The sequence below is a fragment of the Lactuca serriola genome, chromosome 9 (genome assembly GCF_051521515.1).
Source record: "Lactuca serriola cultivar US96UC23 chromosome 9, Lser_US96UC23_V15, whole genome shotgun sequence".
Taxonomy (NCBI): Eukaryota; Viridiplantae; Streptophyta; class Magnoliopsida; order Asterales; family Asteraceae; genus Lactuca; species Lactuca serriola.
This window is the reverse complement of record NC_136416.1, coordinates 172,615,519-172,640,809: the sequence shown is the minus strand read 5'-3', so window position 1 is coordinate 172,640,809 and position 25,291 is coordinate 172,615,519. Positions and strand designations below refer to the sequence as shown.

Here is a 25,291-nt window from a genome sequence, read left to right as displayed (position 1 = left end):
ATCACGATCTGATACAATCGTTAAAGGAACACTGTGAAGTCTTGCTACCTCCTTCACGCGAGCATTTGCAAGTTTTTCCATAGACCATCTTTTATTGGATGCTATGAAGTGTGCACTCTTAGTGAACCGATCAACGACCACCCAAATCATGTCGTGACCGTCCTTCGTCCTGGGCAGTTTAGTGACAAAATCCATGGCGACGTCTTCCTATTTACCTATGGGTACAGGTAAAGGTTCTAAACTCCCCTATGGTTTCTGATGTTATGCTTTAACTCTCGCACATGTCACACACTCGACCACATACTTCGCAACGTCGAGCTTCATCGTCGGCCACCAGTAGTAGGGTTTCAGATCGCTATACATGTTTGTGCTACCGGGATGAATCGAGTACATGGTCTTGTGAGCTTTTTCCATCAGAAGATCTCTTACTTCTCCCGTCTTAGGTACCCAAATCCTATCTTGGAATACTTTCAATCCTTGATTGTTTTTAACGTATTTCCCAAACGCTCCTCCTTTCGGTTATTTTTCTCTGAAGATTCTTCCTGAGCCTTCTTGATGCTTTCCACAATCGTTGAGACGACTTTAATTCTTAACACTCTTAGCCTTCTCCTTTCAAGACTCACTTTTCGGCGTAAAGCATCAGCTACCACATTTTCTTTACCAGGGTGGTAAAGTATCTCACAGTCGTAATCCTTAAGCAACTCTAGCCAGCGTCGTTATCTCATGTTCAACACTTTTTGATCAAAGAGATACTGAAGACTTTTATGATCAGTGACGAGTTTGCATCTTGTGCTATAAAGATAATGCCTCCATATCTTTAATACGAACACTACCGCTACCAACCCCAAATCATGAGTGGGGTAGTTCTTTTCGTGTTCTTTCAATTGTCTCGATGCGTACGCTATCACCTTATCCCTTTGGGTCAGAACACAACATAACCCAACTCCAGATGCATCACTATAAACTACAAAGTCTTCAACTCCATCGAGTAGAGAAAGAATCGGTACTTCACATAACTTCTTTAGTTTCTCGAATGTTTCCTCGTGCTTCTTACTCCAAGTATAAGTAGCTCCTTTATGGGTCAAATCTGTCAATGGAGCAGCTATTGAAGAAAATCCTTGGATAAACCTTCGGTAATATCCGGCTAAAGCCACTATCTCTTATGCGTAGTTCTTTGATTTTGAAGATGAGCAAGTCGCGAGCCACTGTCTCTTCTTCACTAAAGCCATTGTTGCAGTGAGGTTTGCAAATCCAAATAACCATGTATTATTATTCTCCCCAATTTTTTTTGAATTTTTGTTATCAATTATAGTGCTTTGAAGGTTTGAACGAAGCTCGAATTGAAAGATGATGTCGGTTGAACATCAATTGTGTCTATTGCCATTATCTCCACCACCGTCATCACTTCCTATCCAACTCATCTTCATATGATTTTGGATTCCATTAGTCTTTGAATTTCCCCTTTGTTGATCCATCATGTATATTTGTTTGTCTGCTTTAGAAACTGGTCCCGGGGTACCAATTTACTATAGAATTTGTCTCAAAATTGAAGGTAGGTGTTATTTAATTTGTTGCTTGTAATTCATTTCTAGGTTTTGCCTTTCTTCATAATTCTCAGTCATAATCTATTGTCTCTTATTTGATAGTTCAAAATGAAAAGTACACCTAAACTCCTTATATGATTTGATAATCCTTTAGGTTATCTACATCTTTCATTTTTTAATGTGGCCGAGATTTTGGTGCACCCTACAACTGCAGAGGGACATTAGAGTATGTCTATCAACAGTGCCTTCATCATTGGCTTGTTATGAGGGTAAACTTTCCATCCTTCATCTATTTTTTCTATAACTTTATAATTGTTATGGAAAACTTAATATATATAACTTGAGTAAATGTTGCTTTAAGTTGTTCTTATGAGTTGTATCATCTTTTAATGGATTTTTGTAATGTTTCAGGTTGGTGTATACAAAGAAAATATCATCTTTCAACAATTTTTTATATTGGTAATTGATTTCTTATAAAGTATTTATGTATTTGTGAAATTTGGTAAGATATATGAAAAATAGAATGAATTGATAGATTGTTTATAAGTAATTTATATGCAAAAGTGTTTGTTGGTTTGTTTTTTCCCATCTCTTGATGTATGTATAGACTATGTTTTCAGCAGGTTAAAATGGAGTAATTACGAGATATAATTGCAAAATTTCAACGAATGATTCCCACTTTTGGAAAGGTAGTGTTTATAGTCTTCTCCCATTTGTTTTTGTTTTTTATTCTATAGATATTATTTTGTTTATGAAGCCATTCAACATGGTGTTGCACCTAACTACTTGACTCTTAACAAAAGTTTAAATGTTCGTTGTGTGATTCATGAAGTGCATCGTATGCTTTCATCTAATCTACTTTTTCATATTCCAACTCTTGTTGTTTTGATCATATGGTTTATAGCTAATTCATATAATGAGTGTATTTTGTTTTTTTGATTGTTCGAAAGAAAACAATGTATCTTTATTGTTTTATGAATAATTAAAGATGTCGTGGTTCCTTTCAATTTGCTAGAAATGTTGATATTCATGTTATCACATACTTAAAATGGTATCAAACGACAAGAATGCATGCAAAGAACAACCCATCAACGTTATATCAACATTCCAAATCATGAAACTACAGTATGAGGTAACTTTCAACTTCCTAAAAAAACTCTATTTACTTTCTTTAGGTGATGGGCTAGGAAGCGTAATTCCTTCCAATCGTCAGACCATATTTGCAACAAACTAAAACCAAGGAGAGCTGAAAGATCAGTATACCACAGTGACCATTAATTTGCCATGTTTGCAGGTAATGGAGAGTTTAGAACATGCAATCAAAAGGGGGGTACCAATACTTGTAGAATTCTTGGGAGGTGCAAAAAATTGTGATGCTTATCATATAACGAATCCACAACCCGACGGATTGGGTGTTTCCTCTTGCAATCAGAGGAGCCTATGTCTCAAGAAAACTAAAACCATGAACACACAAGAAATCACAACATCAACGATTCTTATTCAAGTAAGAACCAGTTGGTTTTCAATTACTTACACAAGGAAACTCACTACAATCACACTCACTCTCAAATATATGTTCTAGTCTATATTCTACACACTAAGAAACTCAAAGCAGAACAAGAACATTCAACTCAATAATGAGTGATTACAGACTTAGTGAGATATTACAGACTCTATCGAAGAACATATCAAGAACTCTAGAGAAGAGAGAAAACCCTTATTGAAGAAGATTGATCTGTGAATTATGACCAAACAACACTCATACGTATCTACTTATACTCGGGTCAACTCGACTACAACAATTATAACCCGCGTGTTATTGCCATACTCCAGCTTTACTCCTTAGCCCAAATCTTTCTTCAACTATGCACAAATAACCCCTCCTACAAATATCTAATACACAACTATTCCAAATAAATAATAAACATAAATTAATAACATAAAAGGATATAATATTGAATTATAAGTTTGAAGATTAAGATAATAAGATATCAACAATCTCAACACTATGCCTGTTACAAGTCTTGAAAATTTTCAAGAATTCAAGAATTTCGGGTGAATCAAACCAGATGATGTTTTCTTAAATAATCAAAAGGTTGTAATCCTTATTTTTTGTTATTTTTTAGCTACCAAATGTTCTGTAGTATATAATCTAACTTGCGCATATACAAGATGTTCATATTTTCTTTGCATTTGTTGAGTTTGAGGATGTTGGTGATGTTCAGAAGGCCATTAAGATTTAACCTTAACATTTTTTACCTACACTTTTCTTGTGTGTTTCTATACCCAGAATAGCCCACTAAACTTGCTCTGATGTTGTGTTTATTATTATTTCACACATCCACGCTTTTCAAATACTTATTACCGAACATTACTTATTTTAATGTTATCTCAAACAACATTTTAAAAAGCTATATTATAAGTTATTATAGTCGTTTCCTCACTCAAAACTACAATCTACATTGGAAATTTGCAATAAGCTCAAAAGACAAATTACAAGCTGGTAGACATTAGATGCTCTTATGTAAACATTTCAAGCATCTAATAATGGTTTTATTATGATATCCAAGGGATAAATGCAAGAAATAGCAACATCCTTTTATTTATTTGAGTAACATAACATCCTACTTTCACTTAGCATTCACTAAAGTTGGGTTGCTTCAGGTGTCGACTTCTCAGATATTATCTCAAACTAAAGTCTCTCAAGATGATCACTGGACAAGTATTCTCACATCAATTGATTTTGTTTTTTATGCATCTCATTCTTGAAGCACAATTATTTACTCTCACAATTTCCTTGATGTTTTGTGCATATTAAATTACTAACATATGCATAAAGGCAGAAATTCCAGTTTTTTTACCTATATATGGAATGCCATTAACCGACATTCTCAAAAGAATTTGAACTTTTCTTTATTGATCTAGGATTTTAATGGAAAATACAAGTGGTTGGGTAAAGCTAAAATAAAGAGAATCTTGAGTACTGATGCGAAACGACTTTTTTCGAATTCAATGGAGAAAAACCGAAAATAGATATGCATTTGGGGCTTCTTATGGTAGGAAAAGAGGTTCAATTTGTGATTTGCATATTACGTGTTTATGTATTATGTATATGATTAATACTCAACTTTGTTATCCTATAAATTGAGGACTATTTACATTTTATTTTAAAGTTGTTGCTGATAATTCATCTCACCTTTTTTATTGTATTTTGTTATTTATTATATTTAAATGGGCACAAACCGTCCCGGGGCCTCGCCCGACTCACCTACTAGTTTATACAAAATTGGAAGATGTTAAAAGTAAGTAAATAAGAGTTTAATCATTTAACTTATTTCTTACATGTCTTGTTTCTTTAGAAAAAGAAAGTTGATTTTTTTGTTATATTGTTTCATAGATAAATCAAACCATACTAATTTGGTTTTTCAATATTTTAGGTTTCTTTAATATTCTACTTTTAAAGCTAAATCTATAACTTTTAACATAATATACTTAGTTAAATATCTTATTTATTTTATGTAAAACATTATCATTTTAATTAGTTAAATATCTTATTTATTTTATGTAAAACATTATCATTTTAATGTCATAACTTTTGAATTATTGATATAATATACTTAATTTTTTTATTCAAATATAATCTTAAAAGAAAAACTGAAATCAAAATGTCAACTAAAATTAAAAGAATTTTTAAAGACTATTTTTTAAATAGTTAATTTTTAAAATTTAGTAATAAATATAAAACCTAAATTGTAACACAAATTAATTAAAATTATTCAAAAACTATTTTTATAACCATGAAAACTTTCGAAAAAATTGTTTTTAATTAAGTTGAAAATTAAAATAAAAACAATATTTGATACTTGAAACCAAGGTTCTAAAAGGCGTGAGGCGTGGCGTGACGGCAAGGCCAAGCCTCAAGCTTAATGAGTTATGACGAACCATGGCGTTTTTCAAGGCGTGATGTAAGGCGACGATTTTGTATTCATTTATAATTATATTACCGCATAAATACAAATTTATATCAAATATACCTAGTTTTTAGAAGTGTTATATCAACAACTAATAACAGAAAGTTAATAAAAAACACAATACTTGTATGTCCGATTAGAAAAGGTATAAAAAAGAGCAAAAAAACGTGTCTCAAACGAAAAAACACGCGCCATAACACGCCATGACACATCATATCACGCCTTGCCACACACCACGCCTAATAACAACGTTATGAAGCTTTTCGTAACGGCGACGTCGCGCCTTACGCCATGGCGCGCCTTTTAGAACACTGCTTGAAACAACCATAATGATTCAAATAAAAAAGTTAGCAATAAACTATTTTGAAATTAATTAGTCATAACAATAATAAAAAACAACACTAAATCATATATTATATTAAAATTTATTTGTGTGCAACATACATATATAAGTCATTAGGATGACATGGTTATAATATATGTTCATCTACATGAACTAATTATACTAATAGTTATATAACGTCCCAAAATATAGAGTAAAATTTGCATATTTAAAATAAAGTAAGACCATTTGATATCATTCCAAACCAACAATATTTAAAACATGAGTAACGACTTCCAATAATTATCAGAGTAAATCATAAAAATAGATAGTGTGAAATCTCTGGTGGATGTGATACAATCAGACCAGACTCTTCATTTAGCTACTAGATGCTCCTGAAACATTAAAAACTTAAACTATAAGCACAAAACTTAGTGCGTTCCCTAAAATACCACATGCAACACAAATAATGGGCCCCACCCTGAATACTGGACCCCATCCTGAATAATAGGCCCCACCCTGAGTATTGGACCCCATCATAGCATAATAATGGGCCCCACTAATAATCATATAAACATATTAGAAAGAGTCACAAATACAACAAGTATATAATGACACCTTGTGTCTAATAATAGTATAGTGAGAAGACTTATCTCACAGTCAAAGCAGACAAACACCATAACTCACATCAAACAAAATGACTGGTACGATGAACAACCTAAACATCAAATAAAAGGTCAAATCTCAAACGATGACCTAAAACTCTAAAGTTTGACTCAAGGTCAAACTTACTCAAAAGTAAAACGTCAGACCACCATGTCACAGCCAACCCATAACAGCGCCGTGGCAACTACATGAAAAACAGTCACGGCCAAAAACTCGCCACTACGTTAAAAGTTAGTAAATTACTATTAACAAAAGACAATCCTAATTATATTACGTTAAGATCATTAGATATCTTGAAAAGATAGTCATTTAAGATCAATAAAAGATATCTTAAAAGATAGAAGACTATATAAATAAATAATAAATGTTTTCATTAAAGAAAAGTATTCTTAAAAGGAATTCAAAAATTCGACATAAAAACTCGTGCACTCACCAGCATTATGTTGGCTTTCAAAATGCATGTATTCTCAGGTTAATAGGATTGGAGCTCTTTATACCGTCACACTACTCGTTGTGTCCACCAAAAGTCGGACAAGGGGTGTGACAACTTGTGCCTCTTTGATCAAATCCAGCAGTGGAGAAACAATAGTCAAAGCCGAACACAGATCCTGAGAATATGCACTAGCCACCTTCCGACTTAATGCGCCGACCACTACATTTTCCTTGCCTGGGTGGTAAAAAATCTCACAATCATAATCCTTCTGAAATTCTAACCATTAACGATGTCTCACGTTAAGGATCGGCTGATCCTTCAAATAACACAAACTCTTTTGATCCGTGAATATATTACATCTAACCCATACAAATAATATCGCCAAATATCGAGGGCAAAAACTACAACCCACGGCTCCAAGTCGTGAGTAGGATAATTTGCCTCATGAGGCTTTAGCTACCTCAAAGTGTACACAATCACATGACCCCTCTAGATAGGCGCAACACTCAAACCTAAAATCGATGCGTCACAGTAAACCATAAAATCCTCAACACCCTCTGGAAGAGTCAAAATTGGTGCCTCGCAAAACTACTATTTCAAATCCTCAAATGTCGTCTGCTGCTTAGGGCTCCAGTGAAAAGAAGCATTCTTGTTCTTCATTCGAGTCAAGGGAAATAAAACCTTAGAGAAATCTTGAATAAACTTCCTATAGTAACTTTCTAACCCAAGGAAACTCTAAATATCAGATGGATACCTTCGAACTTCCCATCACAATACTGCCTTAGTCTTAGCTGGATCGAACAAGATACCATTCTTATTGACGAAGTATCCCAAGAACAACACCTCACGAACCAGAATTAACATTTGAAGAATTTTCCATACAAACTCTCCCTTCTCAGGGTCTCGAGAACCTCCTGTAAATGCTCCTCATGCTACTCCTTGGTTTTAAAATTGACCAAGATATCATCAATAAACACAATCACTAAACAATCTCGGTCTATACACTCGGTTTATGAGATCCATGAGTGCATTGGTGAGCCCAAATTGCATTACCATAAACTCGTAATGCCCATAACGAGTCCTGAAGCCATTTTCTGAATATCCTTATTTCTGACTCCCATCTGATGGTAACCCAACCTCAAATCAATCATAGAAAACCAAGACGCACCTTAAAGCTGATCAAATAAATCGTCAGTCCTCAGAAGCGGGTAATGGTTCTTCATCGTAAGCTTATTTAGTTCCCTATAATTGATGTACATCCGGTGCAATCCGTCCTTCTTCTTGACAAACAATATGGGCACAATAAACTACTTGCCCAACAACTCCTGAAGCTGTATGGATAACTCTTGCATCGCAGGAGGTGCAAGACGATAAGGTGCCTTGGCTATCAAAGCCACACCCGAAACTAAGCCTATCCTAAACTCAAATTGCCTCCTAGGAGGCACCCGTGATAAATCCTCAGGAAACACATCAGGAAAATTCCGAATGACAGGCACGTCTGCAATGGTGTTCTTCTGTTCGTCTAGAGTATCTACTACATAAGCTAAGAACCATGAGCATCGATGTTGCAAATACATCCTAGCCCTTGCCGCTGAATAGATGGTCAGACTGCCTCATTCACCCTCACCATGAATAACCAGTTCTCCCCCACTTAGGGTTCGAAATCGCACCAACTGATGCTCACAGTCGATAATAGCCCCATTATAGCTCACCCAATCCATACCCATAATGACCTTCGTATCTCTAAGAGGAATAGGAACAAGATCAATAGAACGCCGTACACGGAACATCTCCAATACAAAATCTCGGTAAACCCTTGATGCGCTCATGATATGATCATCTGTAATCTCCACAACCAAGAATGATCCAGCGCTCCCAGAGTGACATCGAAATTCTTGCTGAATGCAAGAGATGCAAACGGTCGGGTGGCCTCCGAATCAAAAAGTACAAAAGCAGGCATATCATTGAGTAGGAACATCCCTAATCAGAACATAACAATAATAAGCATAAATAAAGAAAGCAACATAAAAAAAAATAAAAGGCGCATACCTGTAACCACATCAGGTGTTGCTCTGTCCTCTTAAGTTGTCAACTAGAACGCTTGACTCTTCACAACAAGGGGTACCTTCACCTCTTCACTAGCCAAGCTTGGACATTCGGCCATCTTGTGGCCACTCTGATTATAGTGAAAACATATCATTGCCCCTTTTTTGCAGACCCTGCTAAAATCTCATTGTTGGCCGCAACTGAAACAACCAGAACCAATCGCATAAAAGGCTCCCTCGTGCGACTTCCCATACCTGCCACATATACCTTAACTCTATTTTCCCCAAGAAAATGAATTAGAAGTCTTGGACTTCTTAGCTTAAACGGCTACAGTCTGAACCTTAGGTTCCTTCTGCTTCTTCTGAAGCTCTAATTTAATCTTTCGCTCTCGGGCTCAATCGGTCATATTCTCTAGCATTTGGTATCTTAAAGCATTGATGAACTCCCTAATTTCCACCCTCAACATATCATGATACCTCTTCTTCTTCACCTCATTAACCGTAACATATTTTGGAATAAGCAACACCCTCTCTCTGAACTTAACAGTGATCTCTTCCATAGTCTCCGCCGTTTGCTCAGGCACTTGGAACTCCCGAGACAACTTCTACACCTCAATAGTAGGGTTAAACTCCATTTAGAATCTTGTAACAAAATCCGTCCAGGTTATAGCCTCGATGGCCTCATCTCCAAGAACCAAAACCACCCCACACCACCAGTCTCTAGCTTCACCACAAAGAAGACATGACACAAGCCTATCTTGTGACAACCCGAAATTTTCTATCCTGTACACTTGTTCAAAATATATCAAAGTTAGACTCGTTTTGCTACCTTTTAGCATTGTTAGGGTCCATTTGAGTGTTCTAAACCAAGTACAATTAAGGTAGGAGCCTAGAAATGGGATAACACGATGCATATCAAGCAAAATTGGGCCTAACACTCCAACACATGGAGTGTGCGGCCGCACACTTGAGGGTATGGCCACACACAGGTGTGTGCGTGTGCAAACTTAATCCAGCCACACACTCCCACCTATAAATATGACCCTTAGTCATTTTTGAACACTTTTACCACTCCTTCAAAGCTGGAACTCGAAATCCTCTCAAGTATCATCCAACTTTTCACTCCAATCTTCAAACAAGTAAGTGATTCATCCTTGGATTAGCTAATACACGACCATAACTAGCCTTCCCCTCTACTTTGATCCATTAAAACACCTATTTGGTGTTAAATCTTCAAGAACACCAAGAACACCAAGATCACACACTACTTTTTTAGACTATAACTGCACTTTCAAGCCCCTAAATCGGGTATACACTTGAAATAGCTTGATATAAGCTAAGGATCCTTGAATTTATGCATGCAAGCACCATTTTCACATGATTTTCAAGTGTGTACAGCCGCACACACCAAGTGTAACCGCACACACACTTTTAAGGGTCCAAAATAGCAACAAACTTCCATTTCGACTAAGCAAAGGTCAAAACACCTTCCCTAGAACATTCCTAAGACTTGGAAATACGTTTTGGCACACTTCATAGGGAGTGTGCAGCCGCACACACACTCTGGCCGCACACACACTAAACCTTTGGTTTTGTGGCCTTACACTCCAATATAGGACCATACAACCCTATTGTGCAACCATATGTGTTGGTAACACTTAATTCTAAGTGTTTTTATGTCCCTAAGGCATGTCCCCATCACTTTTAGTGGTTAGATACATTAAATGTATTCATATATGTCTTTATATGTTAATAGGATTAGTGTGTGTTCAAGTCTTCACTTGACACCTAGCACCTTGTCTAAAACATCCATCCAATCCACTCACTACAGGTGAGTTCATACCCCCTTAATTAACCTTTTAAATGTTTTTAAATGCTTTTATGGGGGGGGGGGCAGGGGGGGGGGGAATACAAGTTGAATCATACTAGTTATTATATCAATCACATGTGATTAATAACTAGTACACAAATGGATTTGCTACACTTTTAGCTGTTTACCAAGCATACTACTTCAAAATAATTTTCTCAAATGTTTTTACATGTTAAACTCTTTATCAAACTGTCTTATATGATAAATCTTTCCTTTCAAATTCTATTATAACTGTGTTTCAAACAAAAGATTTCTTATACTCTAAACTGTTTATATCAAACAAACTGCTTTTAAATCGTTTTATAAAATGACATCAAGTCATAGATTTTTATTATTGAACTCTTCAAACGTTTTACAGAACTTCTTTTAAACTTTTATATTGTCAAATGGATGCATATATATATATATATATATATATATATATATATATATATATATATATAGTTATATAAGTAACGTTTAAAGGACTTAGGACTGCTAACTCGCTTTAATTCCTTTTCCTTGTTTGGATGTGGCCTTAGGGTATCGGTTATTTGTCCGAATGTCGTCTAAATATTAGTTATATATTATGTATACATATATAGACATAAAAGTTCTATCATTCAGTTCAGTACCTTTGGGTAGCAAAGGTATACTTTCATTCATATACGTACATTACTAGTAACTATAATAAGTATAGTTTAGGAGATACTATTTACTATTTCCAGTACAAGGAATGACACAAAGAGTCAGTTCATACATGAGTCAATATGTAACATCCAGAAATTCAGGTATTATATTTATTCATTTTATTTGAAGTTTTGTGGAAGAACTCGGCGAGTTGGTGCGTAGACTCGCCGAGTAGAGACACAAATCATTATCCGGGTGGACGGATGGACTCGGCGAGTCGCCCTGTGGACTCGGCGAGTCCACACTCTTTAATGAAACCCTAATTCCTCGGGCTTGGGGCCTATTTAAGGGGCCTTATGGCCGTCATTTGCGGCTACCAGACCCTAGAGAGAAACCCTAAGTGACCTAGAGCGATTGTGAGAGGAAAGGAGCCATTTCTTGATCAATTGTTGGTGTTTTTGCAAATAGAAGAGGACCAAGGCAAGAGGAGGCGAAAGAGGGTGCTAATCCAGTGATTCCAGGGTTCAGATACTTCATTTTGAGGTATTCATTCAACCCTTCTTCAGTTTATGGTGTAATTCCTAGAGTTAGGCTTGTTAGCCCCTTTTAGAGGAAGGTTATTGAGTAATTGGTCCCTTCTCGTGTTGGTGCTATAGATCTGGACCCAAAGAGGTCCAGAGACCCTTTTCCCTTGAGCTTTATGAGTGTTAATGGGGGTTATGAGCTTTGGATGTCATTTTAGTGTTCATATCTTCAAATAAGGCCTTTAAGCCTTTGCATGAGCACCAAGATGTTAGCTTTACGTAACTATCATACTTACGGAGGCCAGATCTATGATTATATGGGACGGATCTGACCTCAGAAGTTGTTTTGAGAGTGTGCATGGCATGAACTCGCCGAGTTCCAAGAACAGACTCGGCGAGTAGTATGAAAGTTGCCCATTAATCATTCAGTGAGTGAACTGCCGAGTTGGGGGATGACTCAGTGAGTCAGAAGGGGATTAGAGGACTGAAGTTCAAGACTGTACTCGCCGAGTTGTTCTTGAAACTCGACGAGTTGAGTCGAGGTGGCCCCGCGATTCATGTATGATGAGACTCGTCGAGTTTAGGGAGGGACTCGACGTGCCAAGAGGGACAAAGAGTTAGGAGTAATGTGTGTACTCGCCGAGTCACCGGAGTGCACTCGGTGAGTTGGGTCAAAGTTTGCCCGTTGACTTTTGTTGACTTTTAGGGTTTGGTCAACAATGGAGTCCTTGAGTCGAGAAGGGGGTAAAATAGTCTTTTACCCTTCTGAGGGTGACAATAGAGGGTCGAGTCTATCCTTGAGTGTTATATTTATAAGGATATTTACTTTGTGTGAATAGGTGGAGGCTAGGCAATACTTCTACCGAGTCAGGGATTTACGAGAGTCCGAGGTGAGTCTTCTCACTATACTTTACCTTCATTAGGTAATCAAAGTTATGTGATACAGTGTTGTATGCTATATATGTGTTATGTGTTGCACTGCATTATTCTATGTGATTTATGTTGTGCATGTTACAGAGTTAGAACCGGAAGGTTCACAAAGTTTGAACTTGAGGGTTCGTAGAGTTTGGGTGCACGGACCCACAGAGTTATAGCCTTGAGTGGCTGATATGTGTTATATATGGTATTTTGGGGAACTCACTAAGCTTCGTGCATACAGTGTTATGTGTTATGTGTTTCAGGAACTAGCGAGGATCGCGGGAAGGCGCCGGCCTGATCAGTACACACACAAGATTTTTATGTTATGAGATCTTGGGATTGATATATGTTATGAATTGAGTTTTAAACAAAGATGTTTTTATGAGTAATGAATGAATTATGTTTTTATAAAATGCGAAAAATTGTTTTGAAATTTACGGTGTTACAAGTTGGTATCAGAGCCTTGGTTTGAGGGATTCGAGTACACCTTCGGGCGTATTTGAACTCAAACTGAGGATTTGAGAAATATTTTCAAAAAGAGAACCAAGTTTTCTAAAAAGAGTAAAAGATTTTTGGATAACGCAGAGCAGAGTCGTGTGTACGATCAGTCAGCGCCCGAATGGTGATTTCCCAAAATACCCTTATGTTATATGTTTATGAGATTGATATGATGTATTCTCGTGCTAGAGTGAGCTAGGTATTCCTATTAGGACTAGAGTGGCCTGATTTGTGATGTCTTAGCCTAGAGGGAGGTGAGCTGCTATGAGATGCTTGAGAGTGAGTAGGTAGCAGTGAGGAGCTTATTAGAGATCTGTTAGAGAATGGATTGTGCATAATAGAGTACTTGGGACTTTGGATCCTAGGAGGAGGACTTGGGGTGTATACCGACACGGTGTGGACGGTAGTATTGGGCCCGTACTACTGAAAACACCGGGACGGTGTACAGTTCAAGTAAGAATCTTCGGGATGCCAGGGATCAAGGAGGGATGAGTTATCGAGTGCGAGTATGCTCGAGTGAGTTTCTAATATATAATATGTTGTATTTCAGAGGTAGATCATGGTGAGGACACGTCATGCGCCAGAGAGCAGCGAGACTAGTGATGAGGAGATCCGCCGGATCATTCATGAGGAGGTGGCTGCGGCCATCAGGGCAGAGATACCAGAGATGTTCAGATCTATCAAGACCACGCTGATTGAGACTTTTGACGAGCGTTATGCCGCTCTTTCTGAGGCTACTGTTGCAGCGGCCACCGCAACCATCACTGCTGCTAGGCCCCAAGGGGGGTGACTCGTTGTTGTTTAGGGAGTTCAGCAACACGAAGCCACCAGAGTTTGATGGGACGCAGGATCCGATTGCAGCAATGAGATGGGTATCTGACATCGAGGGGTGTTTCTATACATGCTCGTGCCCGGAGCACTTGAGGGTTCGGTTTGCGCTGAACCAGCTTCGCCAGGGGGCGAAGGAGTGGTGGAAGTTCACGACAACACACTATTCTCCAGCAGAGCTTGCTGCGGTGACCTGGGAGAGGTTCACCGCCATGTTTCGTGATGAGTACATTCCCCCGGAGTCTGTTACGGTTATCACCAGGATGTTTCATGAGAGGGCGATGTTCTGCCCTGAGCACGTGTCTTCTGAGCAGGCACGTATGAGCCGTTATTTGAGTATTTTGAGGAGATATATTCGGGAGTTCGTGGCGAACTCCTCGTACCAGACATTTGCCGAGCTTCAGGCAAATGACCGGAAGAGGGAGATCGAGCTTGAGACTCAGGCTAGGGAAGAGGCGGAGTCTCAGGGGAAGGATCGGTGACCGGCACAGTCCCAGCCGACAACCAAGTAGGCCAAGCTCGCTAATCCTAGAGCAGGGAGCCAGAAGGGCCGCACTTGTGGAAAGTGCGGCAAGGGTCATGATGGAGTTTGTAGAGCTGGATCTTGCTACAAGTGTGGCAAGGAGGGGCATATGGCCAAGGACTGCCCCAAGGGGTTTGCAGTGTGTTTCCACTGCAACCAGACCGAACACCGGAAGGCCGAGTGTCCGCTACTGTGAGGGTCAGCACATGGAGCTTCTTAGGGGTCTGCCCCTGCTGCTATTAGAGCTTCTAACAGTCGGCCTGTGAAGATTGAGACGCCGAAGGCTCGGGGGAGAGCCTTCCAGTTGACTGTGAAAGAGGTCCGCGCAACGCCCGATGTCGTGGCTGGTATGTATTCTTTCATGTATTTATTTTAATGTTTGAGATTTTGTGCTTATATTATGATATGCGTAGGTACTTTTGTTGTGAGTTCTGTACCTGCTTTGGTGTTATTTGAATCGGGTGCGAGTCGATCCTTTATATCGTTGGCTTTTAGTCAGCACATCAGTATTAGTCAAGAGGCGTTGAGTCGACCTCTGAGAGTCTCCATCGCCAACGAGAGAGCAGTGTATGCCACATAGGTGATTCGAGGATGTGTACTCGAGATCTTCGGTGTAGAGTTTCCTATTGATTTGGTCCCGATTGCGATGGGGGACGTTTGTGTCATCGTAGGCATGGATTGGTTGAGCAGATTTGGAGCCGTTATCGATTGCGAGCGGCAGCTAGTGACTATAGGAGACCTAAGTGGGGGAGTTCTTACGGTGTACGGCGAGGGTACCCGTCCCGATTCAGCGTTTTGTTCGGCTGCTAGAGCGAGGCAGAGTTTACAGCAGGGCTGTAGTGGTTTTTGTAGCGTATGTGATGGATACGAGAGTTGGTGCAGAGAGACTGAGTACGGTTGAGGAAGTTCCGATAGTGCGGGAATTCCCGAATGTCTTTTCCGAGGAGTTACCGGGTGTGCCTCCCGAGACGCAGGTTGAGTTCCGCATTGATTTGATTCCGGGGGCAGCACCTATTGCCAAGGCGCCCTATCGCCTTGCACCTCCAGAGATGTAGGAGTTATCCTCGCAGCTTCAGGAGCTGCTGGGGAAGGGGTTTATTCGGCCGAGCAGCTCGCCGTGGGGAGCACCGATTCTTTTTGTAAAGAAAAAGGATGGTTCGCACCGAATGTGCATAGATTATCGAGAGCTGAACAAGTTAACGGTCAGGAACCGTTATCCTTTGTCGAGGATCGATGATTTGTTCGATCAACTGCTGGGAGCATCTTGGTTTTCCAAGATTGATCTGAGATCTGGATATCATCAGATGAGGGTGCGCAAGGAGGATATCCAGAAGACCGCGTTTAGGACTCGTTATGGGCATTACGAGTTCGTGGTGATGCCATTCGGGCTCACCAATGCTCCTGCAGCGTTCATGGATCTCATGAACAGGGTATGCAGACCGATGCTGGATCGATATGTGATTGTGTTCATTGACGACATTTTGGTATATTCGAGATCCAGGGAGCAGCATGAGGAGCATTTGCGAGAAATCCTCAGTGTGCTGAGATCGGAGAGGCTTTATGCCAAATTCTCCAAGTGCGATTTTTGGTTATGAGAGGTGCAATTCCTTGGTCACCTCGTTAACCAACACGGGATTTTGGTCGATCCGGCCAAGATCGAGGCAGTGTTGAGTTGGGAGGTGCCGAAATCTCCTTCCGAGATCAGGAGTTTTCTAGGGTTGGCCGGCTATTATCGGAGATTCATTAGGGATTTCTCCAAGATTGTTGTTCCTCTCACCAGGTTGACCCGGAAGGGTGTGGTGTTCAGCTGGGGCCCAGAGCAACATGCCTCATTTGAGACTCTTCGCCAGAGATTGTGCGAAGCCCCGGTGTTGGCTCTTCCAGAGGGAATGGAGGACTTCGTGGTGTATTGTGATACATCGATATATGGGTTGGGTGCGGTGTTGATGCAGAGGGGGCATGTGATCGCGTACGCATCAAGGCAGCTGAAGCCCCATGAGGCAAGGTATCCCACTCACGATCTAGAGTTGGGGGTTGTGGTGTTCGCCCTCAAGATTTGGCACCATTATCTGTATGGGGTTCGGTGTACGATATACACGGACCACAAGAGTTTGATGTATTTGATGGATCAGCCAAACCTGAACATGTGTCAGAGGAGATGGTTGGATGTAGTAAAGGATTATGACTGCGAGATCCTGTACCACCCGGGCAAGGCTAATGTGGTAGCCGACGCCCTGAGTCGTAGGGCAGAGAGCGCCCCGATTCGGGATATTTGTATGAGATTGACGTTGATGACCCCGGTGTTGGGCACCATCAGAGGGGCTCAGGCCGAGGTAGTAAGACCGGAGAACCGTAAGAGAGAGCAAGTTATCGGACAGGTGTCAGAGTTCGTGACCGATAGCAGAGGGCTTATGACCTTCCAAGGTCGGATTTGGGTACCGTTTGTTGGAGGAACGTGTACCATCTTGATGGAGGAGGCGCATAGATCGAGATTCTCGATCCATCCCGGGGCCAATAAGATGTTTCTGGATCTTAAGAGGGAGTATTGGTGGCCCTGTATGAAGAGAGATGTAGCGTGGTTTGTTGAGAGGTGCCTAACCTATCGTAGGGTTAAGGCCGAACATCAGAGTCCGCATGGTAAGTTGCAGCCACTGGAAGTCCCAGAATGGAAATGGGAGCAGATATCCATGGATTTTATCACCAACTTGCCGAGAATGGAGAGGGGTGTCGATACGATTTGGGTGATAGTAGACCGTTTGACAAAGAGCGCTCACTTTCTCGCCATTAGTGAGAGTTCTTCTACAAAAAAGTTAGCAGAGGTCTATATGAGGGAGGTGGTAACGCGGCATGGGGTGCTGATCTCGATCGTGTCAGATCGAGATGTGCGTTTCACTTCCAGATTCTGGAAGAAATTCCATGAGGAGTTGGGTACGAGGCTGCATTTTAGTACTGCATACTACCCACAGACTGGCGGTCAGAGTGAGCGGACGATTCAGACGCTCGAGGACATGCTCCGAGCATGCGTGTTGGATTTTTGCGGAAGTTGGGACACGTATTTGCCCTTAGCGGAGTTCTCCTACAACAACAGCCATCATTCGAGCATTGGTATGCCGCCCTTTGAGCTGTTGTATGGGAGGAGGTGTCGGACTCCCATTTGTTAGGGAGAGGTAGGGCAACGAGTGATGGGTAGCACGGAGATTGTGCTTTAGACGACAAAGCATATACAGCGAGTCAGGCAGAGATTGTTGACCGCTCAGAGTCGCTAGAAGAGTTATGCAGATAGGCGACGATCCGAACTTGAGTTCCAGGTCGGTGATTATGTTCTCCTAAAGGTATCTCCTTGGAAAGGAGTGATTCGATTTAGGAAGAGGGGCAAGCTAGGGCCTCGGTATATTGGGCCGTTCAGAGTGATCGCGAGGGTGGGCAGGGTAGCGTATCGCTTGGAGCTACCTGTGAAGTTGGAGCGGATTCATAACACCTTCCATGTGTCTCAGTTGAGGAAGTGTATAGCCGACGAGTCGGCGGTAGTGTCGTTAGGGGATATTCAGGTGGATGCGAGCCTGAACTACGCGGAGAGACCAGTTGCGATTATGTATTGGAAGATCAAGGTTCTGAGGAACAAGGAGGTGCCTCTGGTGTAGGTTCAATGGCAACATCAGAGAGGATCCGAGTTGACTTGGGAGCCAGAGCGGGAGGTGCGTGAGCAACATCCAGAGCTATTCCAGGGATGAGACTTCGAGGGCGAAGTCTGATTCAAGTGGGGGAGAATTGTAACATCCGGAAATTCAGGTATTATATTTATTCATTTTATTTCAAATTTGGTGGAAGAACTCGGCGAGTTGGTGTGTAGACTCGTCGAGTAGAGACGCGAATCATTATCCGGGTGGACGGCTGGACTCGGCGAGTCACCCCGTGGACTCGGCGAGTCCACGCTGTTTAATGAAACCCTAATTCCTCGGGTTTGGGGCCTATTTAAGGGGCCTTATGGCCATCATTTGCGACTACCAGACCCCAGAGAGAAACCCTAAGTGAGCTAGAGCGATTGTGAGAGGAAAGGAGCCATTTCTTGATCACTTGTTGGTGTTTTTGCGAATAGAAGAGGAACAAGGCAAGAGGAGGCTAAAGAGGGTGTTAATCCAGTGATTCCAGGGTTCAGATACTTCATTTTGAGGTATTCATTCGACCCTTCTTCAGTTTATGGTGTAATTCCTAGAGTTAGGGCTTTTTAGCCCCTTTTAGAGGAAGGTTATTGAGTAATTGGTCCCTTCTTGTGTTGGTGCTATAGATCTGGACCCAAAGAGGTCCATAGACCCTTTTCCCTTGAGCTTTATGAGTGTTAATGGGGGTTATGAGCTTTGGATGTCATTTTAGTGGTCATATCTTCAAATAAGGCCTTTAAGCGTTTGCATGAGCACCAAGATGTTAGCTTTACGTGACTATCATGCTTGGGGAGGCCAGATCTATGATTGTATGGGACGGATCTGACCTCAGAAGTTGTTTTAAGAGTGTGCATGGCATGAACTCGCCGAGTCCCAAGAACAGACTCGGCGAGTAGTATGAAGGTTGCCCATTAATCATTCAGTGAGTGAACTGCCGAGTTGGGGGATGACTCAGTGAGTCAGAAGGGGATTAGAGGACTGAAGTTCAAGACTGTACTCGTCGAGTTGTTCTTGAAACTCGACGAGTTGAGTCGGGGTGGCCCCACGATTCATGTCTGATGAGACTCGTCGAGTTTAGGGAGGGACTCGACGTGACAAGCGGGACAAAGAGTTAGGAGTCATGTGTGTACTCGCCGAGTCACCGGAGTGCACTCGGCGAGTTGGGTCAAAGTTTGACCGTTGACTTTTGTTGACTTTTAGGGTTTGGTCAACAACGGAGTCCTTGAGTCTAGAAGGGGGTAAAATAGTCTTTTACCCTTCTGAGGGTGACAATAGAGGGTCAAGTCTAGCCTTGAGTGTTATATTTATGAGGATATTTACTTTGTGTGAATAGGTGGAGGATAGGCAATACTTCTACCGAGTCAGGGATTTACGAGAGTCCGAGGTGAGTCTTCTCACTATACTTTACCTTCATTAGGTAATCAAAGTTATGTGATACAGTGTTGTATGCTATATATGTGTTATGTGTTGCACTACATTATTCTATGTGATTTATGCTGTGCATGTTACAGAGTTAGAACCGGAAGGTTCACAGAGTTAGAATCGGAAGGTTCACAGAGTTAGAACCTGAGGGTTCGTAGAGTTTGGGTGCACGGACCCACAGAGTTATAGCCTTGAGTGGCTGATATGTGTTATACATGGTATTTTGGGGAACTCACTAAGCTTCGTGCTTACAGTGTTATGTGTTATGTGTTTCAGGAACTAGCGAGGATCGCGGGAAGGCGTCGGCCTGATCAGTACACACACGGGATTTTTATGTTATGAGATCTTGGGATTGATATATGTTATGAATTGAGTTTTAAACAAAGATGTTTTTATGAGTAATGAATGAATTATGTTTTTATAAAATGCGAATTTTTTTTTTGAAATTTACGGTGTTACACAATACATACTGTAAACAATACATATACTACACTAATACATACACTACACTAATACATACACTACTCTAATACATACACTACACTATACAAATTGAGCGTACTATAATGAGAGACATAGATAACATACACTAGTACATACTATTCATACTCACTATATACTATACTAGATAACTTACTATGATGAGGATCAGGGAAGACATACACTACACTAGTACATACATACACTACATACTACGAGACTGACCATCCTACACCTGGCTGCTAGCTACAACAGGATGTGTTCATCTTCGAATGTTCTCGGTTGTACTGTTCGGCGATTTACCGGGCCGTGTGTATCATAGACAAATGGATACGATTTCAAGGATTATACAATGTTCCTTATTACCTTTATTTTGTGACACGTTCACATAAACGACGAGGTAAAATATATTTTGATACGATTTCAAGGTTTATATAATTTTCCCTATTACCTTTATTTTGTGATACATTCACATAAACGATGAGGTAGACTATATTTTGATAATAATATTTATACAAGGGAAAAACTGTCATTTTTACAAAGAAGTATATCTTCAAAGCAGTCGGGTCTTGGTAGAAGACTACATTTTCTACTAATAGGAAATATAGGATTTTCTAGGGTTTTCATATTTATACAAACTTTTCATTGAACATTTACAAGTCTTTTCTTTAAAACTTTACAAATCAATGACACTAAAATACTTATGAACTCACCAGCTTTATGCTGACCAACGCTTTCAAAATAACTTGTATTCTGAGGTCACCAGTAGACAGGTACGATGACCAGGTTTTGAGAAGACGGAGCAGTCAAGACTCGTCTTTTATTTTAGTTATTTATTTTGGTGTCTTATTTTATGAAAGAACACACTTGTATAAAAATTATACTATTAATGCAATGGATGATGTTGTTGCTTGTTTACTATTTTACACTGTTGTGATACTTTACATGACGTCCTCCGCCCCAGAACGTTTCCACCGTTCTTGGTTTTGGGGTGTGACAGATTGGTATCAAAGCTTTGTTTATAGCGAATAGAGTATATCAACCCATAAAAGATATACGGACTATAAATACAATGGGATTAAAATACTCTCACCAAGATTTTATACTTTTAAATAATAAAATATTTAACTAAGTATACATGCCTGCATTCATACTAAAATCAGTGTCACAATGACAAAAACAAAAGTGTTACGATTGTAGAATGTCACAAGTAGGCTCGAGGATGTACGGTCAGTCCTGGGAGTGGCATAGCCTGATCAACTATGCTGGTTCGAGGAGTGATTAGCATATGCCCAAGAATGGTTGTGATATGGCAACAAGTCTAACAACTTACCAACACTACCACAATGAAAACATTAGAAGTATTTTGTATTACCGTAATTGCTTATCTGAGAACTAAAGATCTTCATTAGTAGGTCAATAGTTTCTAAGTGGATACACTAAGGTTATAGGTAACTAGGATGACATAGACTTAGAATCTGTGAATTTTTTGCTTTACCCCTGTTCCTTGTGAATTTGGAGTTATGGTCACTTATTCGAAGGCGTATCCTGTTTTGATTACATATAACTGGTATGCACTTTACAAATATTAAAGTAACTGATGAAGATTATCTTATAATTATCTAGTTAGTACGTCTAATAATTATTTCTTTATCCCAATTCTCACGTAGATAACATGGCTGATGATCATCCAATCCCTTTGGATGATCACCATGCTGAAGGCCTTTCGGATGGTGCTAACTCTGAGCCTAAGGTTGATAACCTACCCCTAATAGCTCCCATTCCAAATCCTAACCCTCGTCCGATTTTTCAAGGCCCACTACTAGAAAAATAGCCTTTTACGACGCTCATTGTGCGTCGTAAAATGCTCAGACGACGCGGAAATGCGCGTCAAGGAAGGCCCTATCATAAAGAGAGACGGCGCACATTTATGATGCTCATTTACGACGCGCATTTACGACGCACGTTTATGACACACAATGCGTATCAAGGAAGGCCCTGTCATAAGGAAGACGACACGCATTTGTGTGTCGTAACCTTACGACACGCGTGTTTATGACACGCAATGCGTATCAAGGAAGCTCTTGTCATAAATGAAGATGAAATGCATTTGCGTGTCATAAACTTCAGTAACCATTTTTGATATGCATTTACGATGCGTCTTTACGATACTCATTTACGCATAATACAAAAATATGTAAACAAATATATACAAAAACAATCAATTTCATCCAATAACATCATGTCACAAAATTGTAATACATTGATATTAATGGGATCTAATTGTACGTTGTTATTAAGAGGTTTTCCCTAACTATCTAACCTAATACTCCTACATTGCTATTAAGGGACACCTTCTACAATGTAATGCTATAGAAACTAAAAAGATATACAAAAAGATGATAAACATCAAATTCCAACTAAATAGAGTTGCATCTTGCCTTTCATAATTCTTAATTTAAGACTAATGAACCCCTGCTCCGATAATTCTTGTGACCTGAGATTTTCTTTCATTTCTTTGAGACTCCTGTTGTTCCTTTAGTTTGATGTCATACCTTCAATCAAAATTCAAAAGAAAAACAAAATCATGGATATATATATATATATATATATATATATATATATATATATATATATATATATATATAATGAACCTACCTGCATAGGCTAAATAAACCCTAAAACTGAAGTGTTTCTTTCTCAAATTTCAATTATATGACATACAGCCCCACCCCTTCTGAAACAAAATAGAATGCATAATGATAATGCCAACTGCAACTTCAATCCCCATTCACATATATGCAAAAACAAAACTAATATTTTAGCATACATCATGGGAAAGTGAAACCTAACAAGATCATAAGCATGATAAACTTGTAATTTAGTGAAAGAGAAATCTTCACAGAAAAGGTAGCTCTAAACATATATACGAATATCTTATGTCATTTACAACAAATTTGAGAAAAAAAACTATGTTGTAACTGGTAATAAGAGTATATCTGTGATTTTATATTAAGCAACAAGTTTTGCATTCAAAAGTCAAAATGTAACAGGGACACACCTCGGAGTTCTAAACATATGTATACGCATGGACTTTGGAATTGATACTTTACTAATTGCACCAGGCAACTCTTTTGATAAAACCTATCAGAAATAAATGCATTATAAGATTCATTAATTTGATCAAGATATTATTACATAAAACCTATAAATAAAAGCATCTACGCAATATTTGATTATAAATAGATGAAACAAAAGAGAACTCAAACAAATGTTTAACTAATTGCATATTGTATATTGTACCACCAGAGCAAGCTATGCAGACTCCATCACACGAACATAATCATACTCTGTCTTGCCTATCAAATAAGCAAAAAAATTTAAAAACACACAATCTTTTTATTACATAAAATAAGTTTTATTGAAGTCCAAGTGATGATTATATAAAGATATACCTTCAGTTTTTTTATACTACGAGTCCACTGGTACAAAACTTCTACGACAAAACCCTTCTACTGCTCGAAAAACCATCAGTCGGTATAAGTTAACTACAAAAGTGAAAAGACAAAACTACCCTTCTTCAAGTTAAAAATAAACAGGAATGATTATAAAACAAATAGATTATAAAACAAGAAGATCTTTGAGCTGAAACAAATAGATTATAAAACAATAATTTGAAATGAATAACAACAAGTAAAAAAACCATAATCAACTTCAGATACTTGTATTCAATGAGAGCATGAAATGAGAAAAATTTGTCTATAGAAAAGAACATACTTGCTGCCCAGCAGTAGCAACATCATTTGGTGGTAACTCTTCTGTTCCAATCTCAAGAAGAAACAATCTTGGTTCATCAGAAACCTATAACACATAATAACAATATGGTCAAATTACTTAAACCAAAGTCAAAGGGCAAAAAAGTAATTGTCACACACCTTTTTGGTTTCTGATTCTACAACCTCATTGGGAACAAGGTTTGAATGAATGATATGAAGAAGGTAAAATGACCATTTTGCCCTTCTTGCTAGAAAAAACAAACCTGTAACCAGGCTCGTTTGGTGCTCTGCATGACATCTTGCCTTGCTGATTCAAATAAAAGTAAACAAAAAAAAGACATTTCATATTACAAGAAACACTTGAAGACTATAATAGTCAAGAATTTGACTTTTAAAAGAGTTGTTGTTACCCAATCTTGTCTGATCCACCTTGTGAAGGTTGAATCAAAGATTCACCAACAAGGGATAAACCCAAATCAGCAAACCCATGGTTCTCATGATAGCATAAAGACTGAATATTTTTCAGGTTCCATTCTGCAGAAATGAAGACAAGAAAGTTGCAAAGAGGCCATCCAGGGTTGTTTGGAAGATGACTAGGGTCATAGAAACCAAAGAGTATCTGTCACCAAAAATAAAGAGCCTTTTAGAAGAAGACGAGGAGGGTATTTACGTCTTTTAGAAAGATAGATGTGTGTTCACCTTATGGCCTTTATGCTAACAAGCTTCTTCAATGTAGAAAACATAGAATGATAGAATATACATATTAGCTTCCTAAAGATAGACATATGTTCACCTTATCGCATTATTTTGGCATCTGGTGGCATTTCTAACTTCTCCACCAGTTCCTAAATGTAGAAAACATAGAATACATGGAATAAAACAAGTCATCATGAAAACTTTATAAGCATGTTTTATAAAAACATCACACAGAACAAAGTAAAGACACTGATTGAATATTTGACTTGTACTAGGAGAGAACAATTTTGACCATATAAAATGTTGAGTAACCATGTTTGAAATTGAAACACAAAGAAAATCATAAGTAAGGAGACTATATATAATGTTACACTCACATATCCTAAGAACATGCTAGACCCACAAATTAAGGTTAACTAAATAATTTTCGAGAGATGGTGGCCTCTCAATGGCATATTGATTTTGTACTTTGTCTGTATTTTCATTAATTCAATAGTATACGAATTT

The 25,291-nt window shown here is 39.1% G+C and overlaps 1 long non-coding RNA gene across 3 annotated transcripts; it reads right to left on the bottom strand.

Moving 5' to 3' along the window:
- Positions 1–22,595: 22,595 nt before the first annotated feature.
- LOC145074141 (uncharacterized) lies at positions 22,596–24,966 on the bottom strand. 3 transcript variants are annotated; one of them, XR_013691720.1, is made up of 8 exons: positions 24,788–24,966; positions 24,499–24,707; positions 24,248–24,395; positions 24,090–24,173; positions 23,768–23,882; positions 23,616–23,671; positions 23,374–23,456; positions 22,596–22,867 (listed from the first exon to the last, which is right to left on the bottom strand). It is a non-coding gene; the product is annotated as an uncharacterized LOC145074141 (long non-coding RNA). The 3 variants fall into 3 exon arrangements; XR_013691721.1 differs by having other exon boundaries at positions 22,971–23,456; positions 23,768–24,173; XR_013691719.1 differs by having other exon boundaries at positions 23,768–24,173.
- Positions 24,967–25,291: the final 325 nt, after the last annotated feature.